At 40.5% G+C, this 25,289-nt stretch overlaps 1 protein-coding gene across 9 annotated transcripts in view; it reads right to left on the bottom strand.

Moving 5' to 3' along the window:
• BACH2 (BTB domain and CNC homolog 2) overlaps positions 1-25,289 on the bottom strand; it is a 355,000-nt gene that overhangs the window by 29,208 nt on the left and 300,503 nt on the right. The window contains exon 1 of one of the 9 annotated variants that reach the window (XM_021665541.2): positions 5,678-5,742. The exons of the other annotated variants lie outside the window; for them this stretch is intronic. The gene's annotated coding sequence lies outside the window, so the exon portion shown is untranslated. Of the gene's footprint in view, positions 1-5,677; positions 5,743-25,289 lie in introns of those variants that run through there. 9 annotated transcript variants of the gene reach the window in all.

Genomic DNA, 25,289 nt, shown 5'->3' with positions numbered 1-25,289 from the left:
TAGAAGAGGTACAAACGATGAAAAGTTAACTAAGTAACAATGTAAGTCAGTCAACAATGGAAAGGCCATTGCAAGATTATATGACTAGCTGTCAACTGAGAAATCCAGACAAGTTCAGGAGACTGCTGAGGGGCCTACTGAGATTTGTGGGGGCCCCTTCAACACTTTTATCAGGACACCTGGAGTGTCTGCTCTCGGTCAAGGGTTATGATGGCTACTTTCTGAACTGCCACAACAGTCCCTTCCAGGGAATCATCTCTGGTCTACTTAAGGTAGTAATAATTGCTCCAGATACACAAAACAGAAAGCATGTGCCCTTCACACCTGCCAGCAAGTGTTAAAACAGACAGAGGCTTCCTAAATACTGGTTTAGCCTCCATCTTGAGAAGCTGGCACTGTCTACCCATTTTCAGGAACAATTTACATTCATTAATTATACTCAGAAGGCAAATATTCAGGTACCAGTGTAAAGCTGTATGTTCATGAAACTGTGACCACAGGTCTGCATTGTTACTTACTTTTTTGTTCTTAACAAATAAGGCCCAGGTAATGAGAAAAAATAAGAGGGGATGGGAGGAGGAGAATCACACACAAAACTAACAACCCATAAAAATGGTATCTTAAAAAGTAATGATCATAAAGTTAAAATGGAATGAAGTGCTTAGAAATAGCAGAGTAGTTCCAATTCACTGACGTTAATGGAGTTGTGTCCCTCTGCTCTAAGGAAAGCAGACTCATCTAGGCTAAAATCCACTGGTCAGCAGTAGCCTCAAGGTATGAGAAACAAATGCAAAATATGGTATTAGGAACAACTTGGGATAACAGTCTTGCATTCTGAATGAAAATAGGAACAACTTGGGATAACAGTCTTGCATTCTGAATGAAAATATTTTGAATGCCTCATTTTGAAGAATATTTTTTCATCGCACTTAAATATGTAACTACCTGGTCTCATACTGTGCAATACTCATTCTGATACAGATGAGATGGGATCACACACTGGGGGCAGACTACAGTGTGCCATGTGGGGCTGAGACCTGGCAGAGGGCAGGAAGTAACCCCCCAACCTCCCACCGACTGCTTCCTAGGAGGTGATGTCCTCAGCTAGCAGTTGGCACATATGAGTTGCTTCAACCCTGAAAGAAATAAGGACACGGGCTACCGTGTCCGATAGTGCAAGACAACATGCTGACAATGTGTTGAAATTTGACCCACCATAACTATGATCCTTAACCCTTTATTCCATTTGGTTCTAACATATCATCTCTATGCTGAAAGGAAGATGGGCTGATGAAAACTCAACTGGTAGAGAAAGTTTGGGCGCTGTTTGCAGAGCTGGGGAGCTCAGTGTTTCATGAGATATCCATTTTGCTGCAGGATAGAGCTTACGGCGATACTTATAGTAGTTCCATCTCTGGACTATGACAGAGATGAGGCAGCTGGCCTTCAGGCATTTATTGAAAATAGGGTTTTAGAATTTTTGAGACTTGGAACATCATTCTCTAGTTAAGCCACATGATTAAGGTGTCGCCTGTTGGTTTTGGCAGTATGTACGCATGGCTGTAGCACTAAGCCTATCTGCAGAAGGCTGATCAGATGAATCCGGAGGACAGGTGACTGCTCCCTGGGAGAGGACTGGCATGCTTCTCAAGGTCCCTTAATCACAACTTTACAAAAAAGGGAAACTTACACCGTCAGCAACACCATGTACACTTTCCTGATGAAGCTGAATCTCTTACACGCTGCAGGAACCAGGAAGATAAAGGTAATGAACCCATGCGCAAGGGCTTTTTAAAACTCTAGACCACTGACAACCCCTCTGGGTTGTATTTGCACAGCAAGTTACTTATCAGATGATGAAAGCAATGCTGGTGATAACTAACTCTCCCTTGCCACTCTCTCTCTCTAACTGCACTGCATCCCACTCTGCATGATGAAGACTGATTAGTGATGAGGCATCACTCCTCATCTTAATTTTCTGTAATTCATATCCATGTTATCACATTCTTCTTCCCAAAGCAGCATGCTAGACATTTAGGAAGTATTTGATAAATTAATTTACTATTTCAACAAAGCTTCTGGTTATTTTAGTATTAATTTTCATTTTATTTATTTTTGGAGACAGGGTCTCCCTATGTTGCCCAGGCTGGTCTCGAACTCCTGGGCTAAGGGATCCTCCTGTCTCAGCCTCCCAAAGTTCCAGGATTACAGGTGTGAGCCACCACACCTGGCCTAGTATTAATTTTATTTATTTATTTATTTATTTATTTATTGACAGGGTCTCACTCTGGTTGTCCAGGCTGGAGTACAGTGGCACGATCTTGGCTCACTGTAGCCTCAACCTTTGGGGCTCAGGTGATTCTCCCACCTCAGCCTCCTGAGTAGCTGGGATAGGCACATACCACCATGCCCAGCTAATTCTTATATTTTTAGTAGAGGCAGGGTTTCGCCATGTTGCCCAGGTGGTCTCAAAGTCCTGGACTCAAGCAAACCTGTCTTGACCTCCCAAAGTGTTGGGATTACAGGTGTTAGCCACTGTGCCTGGCTAATTTTATTATGAATTATAGGTAAAGGTAGAGTTTATCTTGTTTTCTATTCTTAAGGTAATAATATAAAAACTAAATCAACATTGAAATTGATTTATACATATATCATTTCATATGGTGGTTCTTTTAGCTAAAGAAAATCACTATCTGTGTAAGCAAATATGTCTTAAAACATAAAGTGTCTTTTCTTTCCTGTGCAGGTACAAACTTGGATGTGCAGCCACAATATAAAAATCCTTCTCCTATTTGTAAGTTTTACTCCTGAGACTCTGATCATTCAGTCACTTACAATTTTTTGTTTATTCATTTTTTCTTTTCTTTTCTTTTTTTTTTTTAAGAGATGAGGTCTCATTATGTTGTCCAGGCTGGACTCGAACTTGTGGGCTCAAGCCATTTTCCTGCCTTGGTCTCCTAAAGTGCTGGATTACAGGCATGAGCTTACAATGTCCAACCATACTCAATTTTCATTCTCCAACAATGTGCTAGGCACTCACTGTGTACTATGCAAGGTCTGGACTCTACTTTCTTGGATTCAAGTCTCAGCTCTGCTATCTACCAGCTGTGTCACTCGGGCTAGATATTTAACCTTTCTATGTTTCAGTTTCTACAGGTGTAAGACAGGGATACTGACAGTGTCTACCTTGTAGTAAAATCTTTGGAGCAGGATCTGGCATTAAGTAACAACCAGTATTATTGCTGTTGCTACAAATATGAATAAAACACCACCTTTTTCTCCAGGGAGCTAACAAGTGACTGGGGAGACAGATGTTCAATATAAATGTTTATAGTGTCACCTGAGTATGCAATAGAGGTGTTTAAGGGTGTTAGGGGGTACAGGGCTGGAGCAGTAACTGCTAAGGGAATTAGTGTAAGGCTGCTTAGAGTAAGTAACACTTGCCAAATGTTGAGGGCTGAGTTGAAGTTCTTCAGAATAAGTAAAAGAAGGGCATGTCTCACTCCCTCATCATCTTCCGGCTTTTCCTCAAATACCATTTTCTCACTGAGACCTTTCCTGGTCCTCTATTCACAACTGCCCTCCCCTACCACAAAACCAGAACTGGCTAGATGGTTTGCAGAGCCCAGTGCAAAATGAAAATGTGAGCCTCTTGTTCATAGATTATTAAGAATTTCAAGGGTGACAGGAGAACATTAAACAAAGTACAGGACCCCTCTAAGCATAGGCCCTGTGCAATCACTTGCACAGGTTTTATGCTCATGAAGCTGGCCCTGACAATACACACATGCATGCATGCACGTGTGGGGCACACACACACACACACACACGTTACCTATCCCCTGCAGTTGAAATGGACTCCCTGATTTGAGGAGGGGGTGATGGCATCCCAGGGTAGAGGTCAAACAGTGGAATTCCATTTGACTTCAACTTTGGGCTGAAAAACATGGTCAGTTCACCAAAGTACTTTTTGATTAGTAAAAAAAGGAAAATCTCGTAGGTTCAGTGAGCAAAGACCTGACTTGAATTCCTGTGATAGAGAGTCAGGACTTGAATCAGTTCACAGATCCAGACTCCCTGCAATAATTCTCAGGAATTCTTGAAGATAGACCTTACCATAACCCACATTTTTGGTGTGATTTCTCCTGTCACGGGGTTTGCAGAAATGGGTAACTTGTAGTTTTTCCTAAGTCATGACTTAATACAAACTTTTTTAATTTAAAAAAATCTAAAAAATTTTATTCAGAAACTGTTCGGGCCAGAACCAAAACTATTATCTCTCTCTCTGTGTGCCTGTGTATCTCTGTAACACTACTTTAATACAATTAAATACTGCCTTAATAAGAACATAACTGGGGAATTGAAGTAGTCCTTACCAACTACTAATTTTGACTTCTATCATTTAACTAAATTTTAGTTTGATATTATAAACTCATTTGTTGGTTATTTACTATTGTCTCTCGGACTCACATCCACTCTTCTTATATTCCCCTCTGTGCTGAAGCTGGGAGTTCGTAAACTCCATTTCCTGGGCTCTTTTGCTGGTTGACTTATTATCGGACCTGCCAGCAGGTGCACAGGTGGGAACTCAGAAGGTGGGAGGCATGAAGACACTGTGGCTTCTTCTCTCTCTTGTTCTGTTTCTCTTTCCTTCCTTGGTGGTATGTTCTGGAAGTGGCTGCATCCCTGACTCTGTGGTGGGGTTTCTGCTCCACAGCTGCAGCTCCTAAGGCACCAGCCCCTCCCCCACCATGCTCACAGGTCCCTTGCATTCCCTCCAGTCCTAGGAGTGGTAGATACTTCCTGTGGTCATTAATCATTAGGTTAGCTTTCCTTCCCTTTGCTGTTCTTCCAGTTTTCCAACACCTGTGTAACAAATTTCCTGTTTTGTAGCCCCTTTATTTGAAACACCTGGCATGGTTTCTATTTCCCTGACTTAATCACCCACTCTAAAGAAAAGAAGCCCAAGGCCCAGAAAGGTGAAGGGATTTACCCAAAGTCACAGGGCTGCCCGTCCAGGGCTTAACTCAAGTCTTCCGACGGCAGAGTTCAACTCTCACGCTCCCTTTCTGCCTGTTGCTGTTTCTCTGAAGTGAACCAGTAAAGAAATGCTATTTCATATGGAAACACATTATCGTAAGTTTTATTACTCTAAAATATTCAGTTTTCTATAGCTCTACCCAAAGAAGTCTGGCCAACTGGATGCAGTACATCTTTCGGTATGCAGAAGGTAAGGTGAATCTCATAATTGGTTCTATTTTTCCAGTGCCTAGATTCCTCCTGAAGAATGAAGATAACTGTTGTGTCCCTTTCCTGCTCAATGAAACTCTGCAAATCCTAGGAAGCCCTTTTATCACATGGGGATTTGGTAAATTATCAGGCTCCGCTAAGTATCAGTCCTTAGAATCTAGAAGACAAAGCAGAAATGCCTGTCTGGCGCGGAGTCACATGGCACGAGAGCTTTGTTCCAGAGTGGAAAGGGAGCGGGATGAAGCTGATGTCTAGAGGGAGTGTTATGTGTCCCTTATCTGTGACAGTCAGCTCAGAATGATCACGGTGTATATAATGGCTGAAACTTTCCCTTAGGTATTTCTTTGGTTGTTTCAGGGTTGATGAGAACAGGAGAAGGTTCCAAAAGCAAACATTCCATATTGTTTTTCCTGAGAATTGGCGATACCTTGGGTATGTGAAACCTTCATTTCAACTGGGTGGTTTTGCCCATCTCATCTCACTTCCTTCATATGTGGCACTCATTATTTTCTCATTCAGGTACAGATGGTTTTATTACCTAGGTTAGTGACAGGCAAAAGTCATATATGATAAAGATACAAGGAACTGTATTTCTATTTACTCTAAAAGCATACAATGAAAACAGAAAATCTCCCTTCTGAAGGATTATATAATGAAATTCACAGAATAATTTTTAAAAATCCAATTTCAGTATAAGTGTAGATCTTAAAATAGACACGAAATAGTAGTAACTTTTTACGTTTTTCAGTGTAAAATAAAAGTGAAAAGCATCCCACTCACTGGTAATGAAGTAGTAAAACCTACATCAACGTTTATAGTTTCATTTGAAAAACTGCCTGCAAAAGAATATTATTTTTAAAAGAAGATTTAGAAAAAATACCTAATTTCCATTTTAAACAACCCTCTCCCCATTCCAGAAACCATTGATTTTCCTAGGTCAGAATTTTCTTGAGTCAAGGTCTGGTTTCACCCTCTCAACCCCTCTAGTCATTTCAAACCAACTATGAACCACTGATCTTCAAGCAGAAAATACAAAACATTTTTGAAGGCTTCCAGTGATGAGAAGTTCAGCCCCTCATTAGCACCTTCTAATGGTTTTTCATGTGAAGTTTTAGGAACGGAAATTTTGGCTTAGTCAGTTATGAGTTCTTATACCCTCCTTGTTGCTCTCCTCTGAACCACACTGCCTGTGACTACATCCCTGGCAGATGTCTGGACTGAATAAATGCTCCAATCATTGGTACAGAGGACAGACTATCACCTCTCTGCCTAGATCCTATTTTCTAGAAACGCTCAGATTTATTTCACAGTCACTTATTATTTACAATTAACATCTCTGAGCTTATTTCCTCCCAGTATCTGCTATTGATAAGCCATGTGTCCATCTTAACCTTGCAAAATCAAATTTTTGACCCAAGAGTGTGTGCCTGTCTAGATAATCAGAAATCATTCCTATTATAGAAACTGCTCTTCAGTCAAACTTTCAAAGATCTACTTTCTTCTCTTTGTTTTGAAAATTTTGATGCAATTTCTGATCTCTAGTCTTTTGATGCTTTCCTGAGCTCCAGAGTCCCTGAAAGATTTCGACCATAACAAGTTGTATCATTATCATATCTATTTTCCTCCTTGTAGTTTGGGGGCTTTACTTCATCCAGTCTGGAAGCTTGGCATTTTCTTTTTGTTCATCTACCTATGGTTTTCCATTCCCATTTCCAAGTTTTTTCTCACTTTTTAGTCTTACGGTCATTCATTCAGTCATTCTCCTTGATGCTCAGTATAAAATTAACTCTGGGCTTTTTGCCATCCTCAATGCTACACAGTTAGCCTCAAGAAGCAGCTGCTGGTTTCCTCATCTTTGTGCTCCAAAGAGAACCACAAATTCATTTTCATTTTCTGTGGCCCTGTTTGAAAGGTCTCCACTCATTTTGGGCTTGAGTTTTCTTGAAGCCCTTATTTGTGGTTCCATGAATGTTCCCATAGTTGTTCGTGTTTTTTCCAGTGTTTAAAATAAAACTCTGAATGAAACACAACTGCTGGCACAATTTACCCTTCTTTTTCGAGAAAAAGGTCCTCATATGAACTTTGTTTTGGGCATTCGTAGCCATCCTGAATCATCTTTCCCCACATATGCATAATTTCTACCTTTTTCTTATTAACATAAAAACCACTTTCAAAATGTCTTCAACCCAAAACTATAAAACTCTAGAAGAAAACATAGGGGAAAATCTTCATGACATTGGACTTGGTAATGATTTCTTGGATATGACACCAAAAGCACAGGAAACAAAAGCAAAAATGGACAAATGGGACTATACCAAACTTAAAAACTGACTCTATCAAAGGACACAAAGTAAAAAGGCAACTCACGGAATGAGAGGAAATATTTGTAAATTTTATACCTAATAAAGGATTGATATACAAAGAAACCCTATGTAAAGAACTCTCATTTAATGAACTCCTTTGTAAAGAACTCCTACACTCAACAGCAAAGGATAAAATAACCCAGTTAAAAAATGGGCAAAGGACTTGAATAGATGTTTCTCCAAAGACATACAAATAGCCAACAAACATATGAAAAGATGCTCAACATCACTAATTGTCAGAGAAATAAAAATTAAAACAACAATGAGATCTCACTTTACACCCACGAAGATGACTACTACTAAAAAAAAAACCCAGAACAAGTGTCAGTGAGGCTCTGAAGAAATTAAAATCCTTGTGCAGTTTTTATTTTTTTTCTTGTTTTTGTTTTTAAGAGAGGGTCTCACTCTGTCACCTAGGCTGGAGTGCAGTGGCACGATTATAGTTCACTGAAGGCTCAGCTTCCCAGGCTCAAGTGCTCCTCCCATGTCAGCATCCATAATAGCTGGGACAAGAGGCACATACCACCATACCCGGCTAATTTTTTATTTTTGTGGAGACATAGTCTTGCTATGTTGCCCAGGCTTGTCTTGAACTCCTGAGCTCAAGCAATCCTCCTTGCCTTGTTCTCCTAAAGTTCGGAAATTACAGGTGTGAGTCACTGCACTTGGCCCTTGTGCATTGTTGAAGGGATTGCAAAGTAGTGCAACTGCTATGGAAAACAGTACGAAGGTTCCTAAAAAAATTACAAATAGAACTACCATATGATCCAGCAAACCCAGTTCTGGGGATATTTTCAAAAGAATCCAAAGCAGGGTCTTGAAAAGATGTTTGTACACTCATGTTCACAGCCAGCACACTAGTCACAAAAGCCAAGAAGTGGAAGCAACTCAAATTTCCGTTAATGAGTGACTGGATCAACAAAATGTGTTAGATAAATACAATGGACTTTCAGCCTTAAAAGGAAGAAAATCCTGTCACGTGGTCCAACGTGGATGAACCATGAGGATATTATGCTAAATGAATTAAGCTAATCATAAAAAGACAACTTCTGTGTGATCCCACTTACATGAAGCATTCAAAAGCAGTCAAATTCATAGAAACAGAAAGTAGTATGGTGTGTATCGGGGCGAGGGGGAGGGAAAAGAGGGGGAGTTGTTTAATGAGCACAGAGTTTTGGATTTTCCAAGACGAAAAAGTTTTGGAGATCTGTTTCCCAACAATGTGAATACTTAAGAGTACTGAACTTATTTAACACTACTGAACTGTACACATAAAAATGGTAAATATGGTAAATTTTATGTTATGTATTTTTAAAAATCACAATAAAAAAGGTCTTGAAAGATTTTGGACTGTACAAAATCTTCGACTATTATGTTCTTTAAGATGATACTATCGCTTTCTTCTAAGGAACCTCTCATGTATACTCTTGTTAATTCCTTTTAGCCAGATTAGAACCCAAATGGCAGTTCTACTCTTGTATCCTCTACTTTCTGGAAGGTGGAACTGTCAATGTGGCAAATCAATAACACTCAGGTATTCATCTACTGGTTGAGGAGAATTCTGGTAGCTATTCATATAGTTGAATTTTGACATCATGTCTCTCCTTTGACCTAATTTTGCACATGAGAATAGAAACATGAAACCTTCCATTTTCCTGACAATAGGACCCATAAACTCCTACAATATCAATTTTGTTCCTCTCTCTTTTAATTTCCTCCTAGTGCTCTTCAGCGGGCCCCTGCCCTATGTTTCTATATTTGCTTACAGACTTTATAAGATATAATTTTATTTTTTTTTTTGAAATGGAGTCTCACCCTGTCACCCAGGCTGGAATGTAGTGGCACAATCTGGGCTCAATGTAGCCTCCACCTCCCGAGTTCAAATGATTCTTGTGTCTCAGCCTCCCAGTAGCTGGGATTACAGGCGTGTGCTACCACACCTGGCTAATTTTTTTTGTATTTTTAGTAAAGATGGGGTTTCACTATATTAGCCAGGCTGGTCTCAAACTCCTGAACTCAAGTGATCCGCCCACCTTGGCCTTCCAAAGTGCTGGGATTACGGGCATAAGCCAGAGACTGACCTAGATATAATTTTCGCTCTGCTTGCCTTTCCAGTGGTTACATTTTTATTTTGAATATGGAATTCCTTCCCATAGCCATATTTCAATGTGGTGTCTTTCTGCTTACCAGGTAACTTGGGTTCTCTCAGAAATGATCACTGTAGCAGTAATCTCCAAGTCCATTTTTATATTACTCCTGCTTCACCCATGAATAGACATTGGAGACTGTAACTTCTTGGTGTATCCCATGATTTACCAAATATTTTACTTTCCTACCAATATTAAACTTGCTGGCTTCTGCCATAATTGGTGTTATGAGTTAAGCAAGATATTCCTCTTCTCTCCTCCTCCCCACCCCATCACTTTCAGTGGAAAGCATGTGCCTTGTACACCCTAGGCTTTCAATAACTATTAGTTGAACTAAACTGAGCTAGCCCTAATACTGCCCACTGGGGCAAGCAAACAATTTGAACCCCTCTTTCACATGACAATCCAACACATATTTGAAGACATCTGTCATACATGATTAGGGATTTTTTTCTTTAAGAAATGAAGTCATATTTTCCATCTGAAATCAGAACTGAAGAACTGAGAGATCACACATCTCTTATGGAAAATATTATTTTCTTGCTTGCCTCTGGAAGCAAGTAGCTTGACATGCCACTAATCCTCCAATAGCCTTGAGAACTCAGTGCTACCAGGGGACGCCCACTGGTCTTTAGCAGGGAAAGCAATCTGACCTTGATACCTGCTGCCATTTGTCCCTTTCATGTACAAAACAGGAATAAAGACAAGCTGAAGACACGTAGGTAATATACTTGAAGGGTTTTTGAGAGAAAAGCACTAAAAATTCTGAAGATCTATGTATCAGCTTCTCAAGCAGAGCCCTTTCCTTGGCAATAGAAATGGTGTTACAGAAGGAACAAAGCTACAGTATGCCTTATCAGCACGGTTGATACAGCAGCAATGATAGTATTTCTACAGTCTAGTTCCTTTCATCTAAGTCCTTTACCAACCATCATGAAACAGAAGCTGAGATATGCTGACTGGGCTAGTCAAGGCTGTACAGTAAGTCGTGATAAAAATCATATATGGAAACCAGACTTTTTGCCAAAGGGACGATACACTTCTGATTTCTCCTCCCTTCTTGTGTTTCTGCAATGGGCTCTGCCAATGGAGAACAGTTAATGCTGATGCAATGCAGGCACCATCTGTGCTCTGTGAGGATTTAAACAGCAGCCATTAACACAAAACCCCATATGTGAATTGGACAATGGCTGCCCTGAAGCTACAGGACTCCCGGACAGAACATACTGCTCTGTAGCTCTTAGGGCTGCAGAAATTGTTATGATCCAACAACCACACTCCTAGATCAGAGCATGAAGTCAGGTTTGTCACTCACCCACTTCCCCTCCCTGCTTCTTAATTGAGTTCTAATCTTTTCTGTATGTTATTCCTGTCTGTCAAGGGAGGGAATGAAAAGGGAGCTGATACCATCTATCAGCATGGTCATGGGTGCCATTTTTGCCTAAATCCACTGGGTTCTTGTCCTGCAGCTTCATGGCATGCAAATGCCATCAACAGGAACTGGGAGCAAGCCTTTGCTGGAAAGAGCAGTGCGTCTGGGACTTCAGGTTGCTGGAGCATGAAGGCAGCGTCCTATTTATTTTTAATTTTTGTAGAGTTGGGGGGGGTCTCACTCTGTTGCCCAGGCTGGTCATGAACTCCTGAGCTCAAGCAATTCTCCTTCCTTGGCCTTCCAAAGTGCTAGGATTAAAGGCTGGCAGGGTCCTATTTTTGACAATGGTGTCATCTCTGGCAGCAGCAGAGATGCCGAGGCAGGGGAGAAAGAAATTTCTAACAATGACTGGTTGGTTGTGTCCAGTTTCTCTGGGGCTGAAACACTTTTCACACTAACACAGGGGACTGTGAGAAAAGGAAGTCGGTCACAGGTGCATCCAGAATGGTACCTTGGAGGCTGTTCCGGGCCATCTATTTTGAACGTGGCTTGGAACCATTATGAAAGACCTCATTATTTATAGCTCGTAACTGGGAAAACACCTTTTCTCCTAAAAATAAAGATATCCAAACTTCTTAAAAATGAACTTTTTGTTTTTGACATATACCAAGTCTCAAGAACACCAGGTGTTCTTGTTTTGGATGAATCAAACTATTTCTGAGTATACCTTTAAGGATGTGAGTTAAAGCACCTACACTACCCTGGGGTGTTCCAGTATTTTGATGGAATTTTAGTCACTGAGGTTGCAAATCAGAAACCTAAGAAACCTTAATGAAAAACAAGCCCTCCAGTTTCCTTGCACTATCATAGCAAGAAATGGCTGGTTCATGGGAGGGAGAATCCATAGCGCTCATCCACAGTAGTTTAATGGCACGTTCCTAGAGAAGCGTAGCTTTGAAAACCTCAATCTAAGCTAGCAGGTGTCTGGATAGCATCGTCATTTCTTTCTTTAACAAGCGTGGGAGGCTGGGGCTTAAGAATCTCTAGGTAGAGTCACCACTGTGGTAAAAATATAGAGACTCAAAGCAAAAGGGAAAACTAATACTGCTTTTACATCCCACTTCTGTGCTCAAGAACTCTCCTCTCTGTTGATACCATCTCTCTTCTCTCCTGCCCCTCTGTGATCTCTCTGGATAGTCAATCAAAGTGAGGCTGGAAAGTCTCTGAGTTAAAGCTCCTGACATGGACTATGTTTCAAGCAGCAACTCCCTGGTGTAGAAAGCAAACTTGATTCTCTTCTGCCTGGCCTTCCAAATTTCCCCCAAATCTACTCCCTTTTCAGCCTCATCTCCAGTTAGCCTCTTGAGCCCGACTCCTTGCCTTTTCTTTGACTTACTAGCATTTGTTCAAGCCTAGATGCGTTCTTGACTCTACTTCACCAATTCCAACTGCAAAACTCCAAGATATGAAAACCGTGGAGGAGAGGGAAGATGGTATCCATCAACATAGAATGAAAGGGCCAGGGGAAACCTGGCAAAGGAGGTGGCAATTAAACTGGATCCTCCTTTCTATGACCTGGACAATAAGCACTTGCTTACAGACCACGAGTTTTGGCATTTAATCATAGGAGGGCTGTTTTGCATTGTTATCTGAATATTCCACTGTACCTGTCTTGATTAGAAATTCTTCTAATTGTTAATCAAACAAAGGACCAAGTCTTACACTTCTTACATGTCCTCTGCATAAATTCGAATAAAATCTGTTAAGAATCTGCATTGTGATGAAAAGTATATTTTTTTAAAGAAGGTAATGACATTACATGTTTAGAAAGAATTAACAAAAGGTCATGTTTTCATGCTAGTTGGATGACAGTATTTAAGAAAAGGTAAATTGGTAGAACATTGTTAGATCACAGAAGTGCTAAAGCCACAAGTATTTTGTGTACATATGAGGCGTCTTACATAAATGTTACTAAATAATAAACGCAAAAATTTACTTGAGCATTTACTGTGTTGGATGCTGAAGTGAACTTGGAAGAAACAAAAATACAGTTTTAAGAATCTGTTGTGGGCTGGGCACAGTGGTTCATGCTTGTAATCCCACCACTTTGGGAGGCTGGCGATCACTTGAGGTCAGAATTCAAGACCAGCCTGGCCAGCATGGTGAACCCCACCCATTCTAGAAATATAAACATTAGCTGGGTATGGTGGCACATGCCTGTAGTCCCAGATACTTGGGAGGCTGAGGCAGGAGGATTGCTTGAACCTGGAAGGCAGAGGTTGCAGTGAGCTGAGATTGTGCTACTGCACTCCAGCCTTGGTGACAGAATGAGACTCTGTCTCAAATAATAATAATAATAAAGAATCTGTCTTAAAAATATAGTCTTAAAAAGGTAAGAATTCCTGGAGGAACTCACAATGTATGAATGATATATAAAATAGGAGAATAACTGATGTTGGCCTAACCATTGTTGAGATTCCTGGCACAACAAAAGATGAGAAATGATGGGTGAATGTAGGTGGCCACCACTCTGCCACGACACTTGGATGGGAGCAGGTGGGAGATGGAGAGCACGGCACCAACATGAGTCCGCCTTTGCTCTCCAAATATTGTGATCCTGACCTTGGCAGATGTCAAAAACAGCCTCAGGATTTCTAGGAAAGGCTCTGCCATAAGTACCTGGGATTAACACCCTTCTCCACCTGAGAAACCAGTGCCCTCCACCCTACCTAAAGGAAACTTCAAATGGGGCTCATAAAAGGGAATGACACGGTGGGAAGACAAATGATCTGCTGGGAAGAGGCTGACAGTGCTGGGAAAATCATGGGGCAAAACAGATGGAAGAGGACACATATACCAGTCCTGCTGGAACTGCAGGACGGCGATAAAAGCCTGCAAGCTGGCCTGGAAATGAAGGCTGGGCAAGCTGAATGAGCAAAACTGGTTCATCCTTAACTTGCTAAGTTAGAATAAGAGAATTTCAAATGGTAGGGGGTTGGGGAATGACTGTCTTTTAGATTCGCTTGGAAAAAAGAAAAATCCTCTTCTACACTGAAGTAGGAAAGACCACAGAGTTAGCAAGAAAGTCAAATAGGGAAAAAAGAATGTAAGGTAACAGGTAAAATTATAACGTGTCTAATAAGCAACTGCAACAGGAGAAAGAAGGTGAGCAGGGTCAGAGTTCAGAGCACGCGCAGACCCCAGAGGCCCCCTTACGTACAGGCCTTCCTGGTGAGGAGTAAGGACGGTGCTGTCCTGCCACCTCAAGGTGGGGCCTGGCACTGCCCTGTTCCGAGTTTTGTGACCTGAAGTGAAGTGCTGCCGCCAGCAGGCTTTGACGATCTTTCCACATCCTGACTCTTAGTGTGCACAGCATACAGTCACGGACCAGATATCAGAACACTTTATCTAGCATATGGAAGGAACAGAATGCCAAAGGGGTTTATTACTGTACCTGACCAGATAATTAGGTAATTAGCACCATTAACAGATTGAGCACATTTATACATGCATTTGTATATCTCCGGGGAGGCATAGTTTCAAAAACATAGTATCAGGTGCTTTTTATTATAATTTTTTTTGGTATTTTTTTTTTTCTACAGAGCATTTTATTTCTCAAAAAGGATGCTAGGCATGTTTCTTTTCTGCACCTGTACGGCCCTTTTCCCTTAGTCAAGATGGACTGTAAAAAATGAAGGAAATTTGTTTCTGGTCCCTCCAGATCTTACAACAAGCATTGCTGCGCTGGTTGGCTTCTTTGTTCATATGCCCAGGCCCCCATCTGAGCGGTGTACAATTCTAGGAATATGCTCTGGCTGAAAGACAGAAAAGACCAGGAGAGGGAGCACAAGAACACAAGATATTTCTATATCTGGGTCGCAGGAAAAGTCATAGAAAGAGAGTGAGGCAAAGAGAAAAAAATGGCTCAAAAAATATATGTGGGACCTGAACAGTGTATTTTTTAGGTGCAAAACAAAGGGGAATTTGGAATTCATTGTTTGTTCATCACATAGAATATACATTTTTAGCAAATTATATTGAATGCAGACTAAAAGGTCATTTTATTTGTTATTGGTTTGTCCTGGATGATATCATAACTTTATGAACTGCCAAATCTGTTGGCAATTATTAACACTCCACAGCTAGCTGCCTTCCCCTAGGTGTCTCAGTTCACCTTTGCCACACAGTAACATGGGTGCAAATGCTTATTGTCAGATGACAAGCATGCAGCCCCAGGCACAGACCAGTGAGTCTCAGTGATACTACAGCACTTAGCTGGATTAAGTTTATAGGCTGAGGATGGGGCAATAACACCAGGCAATCTCCTCCACAGGGAATTCACAATATGGGATGTCTCTGGTGAGCACCTTTACAATGTAAGATACGAACCACCTTATTCCTTTAATGAATGCATACTGACCACTTTGCATGGTTCTATCATGTCTTTGGTGCTGGGGCCTAAAGCAACAAATATGAAGGAAAGGGTACTTGGTCTGAGAGGTTCTAGGCTGATGGGACAGAGACAAGTCTACAGGTAATTACAACACAGACATGATAAGAACTGTCAGTATGATTCTTACTTATAGGGTGTGTAAGTCCCATTTTCATGCTGCTGATAAAGACATACCTGGGCTGGACATGGTGGCTCATGCCTGTAATCCCAGCACTTTGGGAGTCTGAGGCAAGTGGATCACCTGAGGTGAGGAGTTTGAGACCAGCCTGGCCAACATGACGAAACCCCATCTCTACTAAAAATACAAAAAAATTAGTTGGACTTGGTGGTGGGCACTGTAATCCCAACTACTTGGGAGGCTGAGGCAGAAGAATTGATTGAACCCGGGAGGCAGAGGTTGCAGTGAGCCGAGACTGTGCCACTGCACTCCAGCCTGGGCAACGAGAACAAAACTCTGTCTTAAAAAATAAGACATACCTGAGACTGGGTAATTTATAAAGAAAAAGACGTTTAGTGGACTCACAGTTCCACATGGCTGGGGAGGCCTCACAATCATGGCAGAAGATGAAGGAAGAGCAAAGGGACATCTTACATGGCTGCCAGTAAAGAGAGAATGAGAGCGAAGCAAACAGGGAAACCACTTATAAAACCATCAGATCTCACGAGACTTATTCATTACCAGGAGAAGAACAGTATGCGGGAAACTGCCCCTGTGATTCAGTTATCTCCTGCCAGGTCCCTCCCACAACACATGGGGATTATGGGAGCTACAATTCAAGATGAGATTTGGGTAGGGACACAGCCAAACCTTATCACAGGGGAAGCTGATGAGAGAAGTGCATCTAACTCTGAGGAGGTAACATATGAGCTGCAGCCTAAGGAAGGATTAGCTAGGTTTTGGGTGGGAGCTGGTGTTCCATGTGGAAGAAATGAAATGTACAAAGACCTAAGAGAGAACACAGCACATAATGTGGTGTGGCAGGAGCAGCAGCTAGGGCAAGGGCACATTGAAACTGGAGAAGGGAGCAGGGGACAGGCTGAGGCCCTTCTGTGTCCTCCACCAAGGCTGGCCCAGGAGCCTCACTGGAGTGTGTCAGGCAGAAAAGTATGAGGGAGACTCCTCTGACTGCATTTGGGGAACAAGCCAGACGGGCAGTAAGCCAATCACAGAAGTCCAGGCAAGGCGCCACTGTGGCCGGGACACAGCAGTGGTGTTGGGAAGGGAAATGTAGACAGATGAGAGAGGCCATTAGGAGGAAAAGTTGGCGAACTCTTGAGAGTATAGGCCAATTCAAGACTGAGAACAATTAAGAAAAGCATTATGTTGCTTCTAACTAATTAACCAAAGTCACAACCTGGATACCCCATCAGCAAACACAAGGTACCACTGGAAGCCATTGGGGACGCCTTACAGTGTGTAATAGGAATTATGTAGAGGTTCACAGGCAGACTCAAGGTAGTTTAGGTTTCAGAGTCATAAATTATGGAGGAGGATAGGGCTCAGAATTCTGTAGCCTAGAGTCTTCTTTAAATGGACACCTTTGATGTCAGTCTGTTGTTTTAGTTACTGCCTAATGTAGGATTTTTAAAAACAGCACACTTTCCCAATAAGTCATTCTGGTCTGGCAATGAGAAAGAGGTGTAAGTTCTTAGGAGATGTGAAGGGTCTTTTAAAAAACAAAGATGGGCCGGGCATGGTGGCTCATGCCTGCAATCCCAGCACTTTGGGAGGCTGAGGTGGGCAGATCATGAGGTCAGTAGTTCGAGACCAGCCTGGCCAACATGGTGAAACCTCGTCTCTACTAAAAATACAAAAAATTAGCCAGGCGAGGTGGTGCGCGCCTGTAATCCCAGCTACCTGGAGGCTAAGGCAGGAGAATCCCTTGAACTCAGGAGACGGAGGTTGCAGTGAGTTGAGATTGTGCCACTGCACTCCAGCCTGGGCAATAAGAGCAAAACTCTGTCTCAAAAAACAAAACAAAACAAAAACCCAAAAAACACCCAACCAATCAACCAAAGACGGCTGGGCATGTTGACTTGGGCCTGTAATCCCAACTATTCAGCAGGCTGAGGAAGGGGGATCATTTGAGGCTAGGAGTTTAGGACCAGCCTGGGAAACACTGTGAGACCCCATCTCTAAAGAATGAAAATCAAAGAAATAAGAAAATATCAAAAATAAAGGTGATTGGGAAAATAAACGAGCTAGTATAATATGAGACAATGCTGTATATAGCCATGGTCAGAGATGGGGAAAAAGCAGGGGAAAGGTGACCTTCCTCCCAGGACCTGTTGGTCGATTTTCATAATTGTGGAGCAACCCACCAGTTCTATGGCCAGGGTCTGCACTTGGACTTCTGGAAGCTTCTTCCATCATCACTTGAGTGGACTTCAAACTTCCAAGTGGACTTCGTGATTCTGATCCTCCTGCTTCCCTCTTTTAAGACCCTTGTAATCATTCAGGGTACTCCCCCATTTCAAGATCCTTAACTTAATCACATCTGCAAAGTCCCTTTTGCTATGTCACATGACACACTCATAGGTTTTTGGGGATAAGGACATGGGTATCTTTGGGAGCCAGTATCCATGCCTGCTATACTGGGTTATAAAATCTGCCTAGCTGGTTTCCTAGAGGAGTCTTATTTTTTCAGTGTCTCAAAATAGAGGAGGCCCCCGACAAAGGTAGGTTCTTTTTTTTTTTTTTTTTTTTGAGACGGAGTTTTGCTCTTGTTACCCAGGCTGGAGTGCAATGGCACGATCTTGGCTCACTGCAACCTCCGCCTCCTGGGTTCAGGCAATTCTCCTGCCTCAGCCTCCTGAGTAGCTGGGATTACAGGCACGTGCCACCATGCCCAAAAGGTAGGTTCTTATGTAAGTTAAAGTGACCTAGGCGTTCATGTCTTTATGTGATCAGCTGACATAAACTGCGGAGGGCCATTCATTAATGCATAAAGTGAAAGAAAAATGAAAAAAATTTATTTCAGATTTCAGATATTCTCTCCATTATCACTTTACGTTTCATTTTTTTTTCAGCATCCTTTCTATCATTTATTGTGTAAAGACAAATTTCTAGTGCTGGGTTCACGGTGACTTCTGTGTGGTACAAAGAAAACTTGAATTAGAGCTGGAGATACTCACTGAGTCTCCAAACCTACAGCTGACTGGTTTATGACCCTGGACCTCAGTTTCTCACCTGTTAAAAACACAGACATCTGCATTTTTAGTGAGTCTTACTCTTGTCATTGAAGAAAGAGGTTGAGAACTTAGGCTGTGGAGTCAGGCTGCCTGGCATTAAGTCCTGGCTCCTCTGTTTAGGAGCTGACCTTTTGGCAAGTTAATTAACCTCTCCTGCTCCAGTTTCCTCACCTGCCATGTGGAGATAATAATGGTAGCAATTCCAGAGTGTCAATCAGTTAAACATCTTTTGCGAACAAACAAGTACTTAGAGACTTCACCACCACCCGGCCTGCTTTACAAGAGCTTCTGAAAGAAGCACTATACATATAAAGGAACAACCAATATCAGCCTTTCCAAAAATATATCAATAAGCAAAGAGCATTAACACAATGAAAAATTTACACTAACTAATGGGCAAAACAGCCAGCTAGCATCAAATGCCAGTATTAAACCTATATATATATTCTAATTGGATAAAAAGCCAAAACTCATCGGTATGCTGCATCCAGACCCATCTCACATGCAACGATACACAAAGACTCAAAACAAAGAGAAGGAGGAAGATTTATCAACCAATCAGAGAGTAAAAATAAACAAATACACAAAAAGCAGGAGATAACAATTCTCACCTCTGATAAAGTAGACTTTAAAGCAACAAAGAGCAAAAGAGGCAAAGAAGGACATTATATAATGGCAAAAGGATCAATGTAACAAGAAGAGCTAACGATTTTATAGATCAACGAGACAGAAAATTAACAAGGACATTCAGGACTTGAACTCAGACCCGGAACAAGTAAACTTAATAAACATTTACAGAACTCTCCACTTCAAATACACAAAACATACATTACCACCTCACACCTATTCCAAAAGTGACTACATAATTGGAAGTAAATCACTCCTCAGTAATCGCATAGCATTTCATAGGTTTAAATGAAATATTGGTTGGCTGCTTGTTTGTTATTTTCTTCCCTTATTCCTTCCTGTCTACATCAAGTATAATTATTGGTATAAAAGAGGTTTTCAATACCCATTACTAAACTGCATTCTAGCCTGGGCAAGAAAGCAATACTCCCATTCTCTCTCTTTCTCTTCCTTTTTCTTCCTCTTCTTCATTTTTTTTCTTTCTTTCCTTCTTTCAAAAAAAAAAAAAAACATGTAAAGTGCAGAGGGCAGTGCCTGGCATACCCTGGATGCTCAATAAAGGTTATTTTAAAAAATCATCTTCATCATCACTGTATTAGACACAAGGGATACGCAAAAGATAAAACATAGTCCTTTTCTTAGTGCTGGGTCAGATGATTTTTTAAGACTAAGGTTTTATGATTCTCCATATATCACAGGAGGAAAAAACTCCCTGATGTCCTCACGTTCCATGCATCATGCTGTGTTAGCAAGATCTTTTAACATTTCTCCTTGCTGTCAATTAAAGAGCACCAAGTCAAAGTTGATATGTAAAACTTACTGTTCCATTAGCACCTTCTGGCCTTGCTAATAAATCCTAACTTAATTAAGCATATGTATCTTTTTCGTGGGACAAGGGATAACAAAAACTAGAGGTATATGGGCTCTAGCTTGTTTACAACTGTCCTTTAAAAGAGCTCAATGCATAATTGCATGCCCATAAATACAAATGCTATAATTTTCTTGGATCAAAGATCATTTTCAAAAAGTAGACACATATGTATCTTCATGGTAGCTTTTAAAGCAAGTTCTACAAGGTCTAACAAGTCAGTTTTGAGAGTAGGCCTTCTAATAGCTGTCCTCCACTTGAAATCTGAAGTGCGGAAAGTGGAGTGGATGTATGTTTTACTGAAAGAGTCAGCAATAGAAAATAGAGTACACTCACAGCTGTAGCGAGCCAGGATGAATTTATACAGTGAATTTTAAATCAGACTCAAAATTGGCTTGTACTATCCATTGAAAAAAATCCCATTGATTTTGGGCTTCATGATGATGTTTTCTGGGAGAGGCAGACCTTAGACTGAGAGCCAAGCAAAGCTTCAGATGCAGATTTTTTCTTTTATTTTCAAAAGAATTTGAAGAGGCAGAAATTGCTAATGGAATACAGGAATAAAAATGAATATTATATTTCTACTTGCTAGCAACTGTCTTGGTATGGAATTCAACTGATTTTGTTCTGATCTAGTGACTGAATCCTTTCACCTAATTATTAACTTTTTTAGATAGACTTTTTAATTTTTTTCTTTGCCTTTTTCCCTTTTCTCTCTTCTATTCAAACACTTCTGTAAAACACAATGTTCCCATTTAAAAAAAAAAACTTTGAAAGTCCCTTCGCTTTCTTTTGTTTCTTATACTCTCACATCTTTGCTATTTTGCTCAAATTACTTTAATATTCACTTGGCACACAGTAGATACTCAATAAAGTTGGTTTCTTCCTTCTTCCTCTGCCTGGTCCCTCTCTGGTAATGTATTTCTTCCTTTATTTTTTGGTTTACAAACTACTTGTTAAATAATTGGCTCCAAGAGCCTCCTTCAGAGTCTACATCATTTCTTGGGAAGCTTAGCTCAAACAGAGAGAACTCTCCTAAGATATCCTGGAAATAGAAAGGTTGCAGAGAAAAACAAAGTCCCACTTATCAAAACGAAGTGCTTTTGTTCTCGTTTCAGATCTGGTGGCAGAATCATCTTCAGAGGTCCCAATAAAATATCTGACAAGATATGTGAAATGTTTTTCTTCATTTGGGCTGCTTTTTTCATAATACAGTCTATGTGTTTAAGGGGAAAAACAAGGTCAATTCAATTGATCAAACACTGTGTTAGCGACAGACATACATACATATAAATGCTCACATTCTCACAGTTAAACAACATGGAATCTAATTTAGAACCACAAGAGCTAGGAAATTAAGAGTTAATACTTAAACCCCATCCTTAATTCGTCTTGTCATGCCTGAGTATCACTTCTCCTATAGCAAGCAAGATCGCCCACTGTTCTGAGGCCACTAGATGGAGAATGAAATCAGCTCTAACATTATTGTGTCACAAGAAGGGAATTAGGGATGAGCCTGGAGAACCGGCTTGGATGCTCTTTGTGTGCAAGAGTGTGAAGCAGGATGGGAGAGAAAGAAAGGAAGACAAAAATAAAGAGTAAGAAAGCAGGCACATTAGCCGCAGGCAAGCTCCTGCTTGCCTTCTATCCTATTATTACCACCTCGCTACTGCCTTAGGGGGCATCTGTAAGGCAGGGGCAAGCTGCTGCTCTCATTACAGCAGGTTACTAGCAGTCTAAACTTCCAAACAAACTTTAAAGATATATAAACCACAATGACCACAGCTGATAAAATGCTGTGGTCTTATACTTGCTCCTGCAAATGTGTGTGTGGGCAGGAAAAGGGGGTCTTTTCTTTTACTCAAGTGTCGTTTGCTTTGCTTATTTTAGAAATGGTTTGAATGACTGCTCCTTCAACAACATTATAGGTCACGTACCCACTAAAATAAAACAATCACACTTTATGTCTCTATTCTGAATCACCGCTTTAATTTTTAACCTAACCTAGCAGGAAATCATGGTTTAGCCCTGTTTGATCATATAAAATCTCTGTTACCAAAGAGAAAAAAAATCATGGTACTATCTCAAAGGCAATAACAGATTATAGGAGGGAATTGTCCAGATCTCTCACTGGCTCTGGGGCAGGTAAAAAAGTCACACATAAAATAGCAAAAAGCAAATTTATTAACTTGCCTGGGCTTTTTGCCTCCTTTACTACTTCACCAGAAAGCGGTCTGCTCACTATTTACAAATTCATTTTTCTTCAAAGCTTCTTCATCATATTAATAGGTCTTGCCAGTAAGTAATACTCTCAATTTGTCATTTGTCTGTACACTTTTAATGTTAATATTTTTCATTTTTGCAATTTGGCCAATTTTATCATGCAGTGACAAATTGTTATTTAGATGTTATCTGCTAAGATATACAATGAACTTTCTCCTTATCCTACTGAAAGTACATCTCTCAAAAAGAATGATAATACAAAATAAGAGCCCTTCTTGGATTTACTTGGAAAATGAATACGTATAATTATTATTGAGACTTTTCAAATTTATGAAAAAAAATATATTTGAACCTAAAACCATATACATAATGTTAGCTATTATCTTAATTCTAAATTCTGCTATTATACTTGTATCACAGATGTGCTGTGCTGATAGAAAAGTCTGAGCTATTGGATTTGCCAGTTTGGATTAATAACCACCCATTTCAAATCATTAATGATGCTGGTTCCAGTTCAGTGATTGAACTGGGTAAAAAATATTTCATCTTATTCTTTCCTTATGAAAGAGCTGTTGGCTTTGCAATGCATTTCTTTCTGAAGAAAAGTCTGTTTGAAAGAGAGAATACTAAAAATGGTGTAAGAACCACTGAAGAAGAATAGAAAATCATTTTAAAGCAGTGTACCATGTACAAATGCTGTCTTACAAATAGGATTATTTAATTTAAACCTTAGCTCTGTCAAGCTCTATTACTTCAAATGGAGCCTGTCGCTTCTTGAGTTCATTATATATCGAGATTATGTTACAATTTATGTTAGGTTAAGTCATTGCTGAGATACAAGGCAGTTGAAAAAAAATTACACAGCAGTGTCAGTAAATAGAGCAAAGTCACTGCAGTGTTCAGAAAGGCAAAAAGTCATCTTGCTAAATGAGGATCCAAGCTGTCCTGTACCAAGACTGTTACTAATAAATAAAAGGCCCCTGGGAAAAGTGCTGAGCGTACGCTGGATCTATTTTCAGCTTGCATCAGCAGCTGCTGCCCCTGGGATCACATCTTTACGCATACTCTACACCATATGTAATCACTCCAGTGCTGCAACCAGTAAGATAATGAAAGAGCATGGCATAAATCTATACTTGAGTGGAATGCTAAATGAGAAAAATAATACAAAAAGGGTGGAAATAAACCGCATTTTCAAGTCATTAGGAAGAAAGACTTTGACATATGAAGTGCTGCAACCATTAATAGCACTTATCATATAGAGTGGAGACAAAGAGACAAATTAATCAAACTGACAGAACTGGGACATTTTATGCTAATGCAGGCTCCTGGGTTTTAGTTTGTATTCCTCTGCGTCTGGAAAACTGATACCATTACAGGGCAGGAAATTGCATGAATAACATGCAACAGATCATAAAAATTCACACACCAACTGCAGAAACACTGCCAAAATCTCTGTAAAAACAAGGATGGAGACCTCAACAGAGAAACTACCAGCAAGTAATGAATGCAAATAAGTCCAGGAATATCTCCCATTCATGCATTGCAATTAACTATAGGCTTCTCGCTCATAATTATAGTGGTGAAACTGAAGCCTAGAGAGCGAACTCTGCAGCTAGCCAGAGAAAGCTGCTCAGGCTCTGAGTCAAGGCTGTTTGCCATCAGCTGGGGTGTGTCACTCTGACCTAAATTTCCTGACTGGGTTGTGTTGGCTTTTTTAAAAAATGCAAAATAAACAGCAAAACATTAGCTTAAGACTTTAAAGTGGAGGAGGGAGAAAAATAAATTGATAATGCCAAGAAAAGTTTAGCAAAATTTTCTATGTATGTTTGTGTGGGTGGTACAAATAAAGAGAATCAGACTGAAAACATTTTTATAAAATGCATGCTGTTCCTGACTTATAAACATCCCCCACTTTCTGAATAAGCTGTATGTACTTGAATCCAACTGTCAGGCAAATGCTCATGAAAGCTCCTGAGAGCAACTACCCTTTGTTCTCCAATTGTGAACTCTGAGGGGGTTGGTGGAGAGTGAGTCACTAGCTCATTTATACCAATCTATAGAGATAAATTACTGCTGCCTTGCAATCTCTGCCTTTCCCTGGAGGATGTGTATGCTTCTTTGATACTAGAAGAAGATGGGTTCCTTAGCTGGAACACCAAAGAGATTTTCCCATAAAAAATAACTGTATGGATAGAAGTTAAGTGTGGCTGAAAAAAAAGCATCAGAACTTCTTTCTCCAATGATACCATGTTTGCTTGCATTCAAGGCCTCAGGCTTCAGTGAGCTGGTTCCAATCCTTCCACTCATTCTCACCTGACACAAACCACATACTTCCCTGCCTCTAGAACTTTACTAAATGATGCCTTTCATTTATTTGACATAACAAACATTCACCAAATGGCAATCATGTTGACCTAGATATATATTGTAGATTTGTACACCGAAAACACTCCCCTCCAATTCTTGTACAAAGATCAAACTGTCCAAATGAGAAGACAGATAAGCAATAATTCAATGACGATACAATGTAATAGCTGCTATGACAAATATGGAGAAGGTGCTGCAGACATATTGCAAAGAAACACTAAACCCCCATTTCCCATCTGCTGAAATTCTATCCGTATCTCCCTCTCCACAGCATATTCCTTCATCTTCTCATTAGAATTATGTGCTCCTGCTCTGTACCTTCAGAGCCCTTCACTTATACCTAGACCACAGAATTAATTTCTGTCTCTCATTGAATTATGACAAATATCTATTCACTGAACAAAATGAAACAAAAAAAGAAATG

This window comes from Aotus nancymaae, unplaced genomic scaffold, assembly GCF_030222135.1.
Source record: "Aotus nancymaae isolate 86718 unplaced genomic scaffold, 86718_ANA_hifiasm-v0.15.2.pri h1tg000040l, whole genome shotgun sequence".
In the NCBI taxonomy this organism is placed as follows: Eukaryota; Metazoa; Chordata; class Mammalia; order Primates; family Aotidae; genus Aotus; species Aotus nancymaae.
This window is presented reverse-complemented; position numbering and strand designations above follow the sequence as displayed.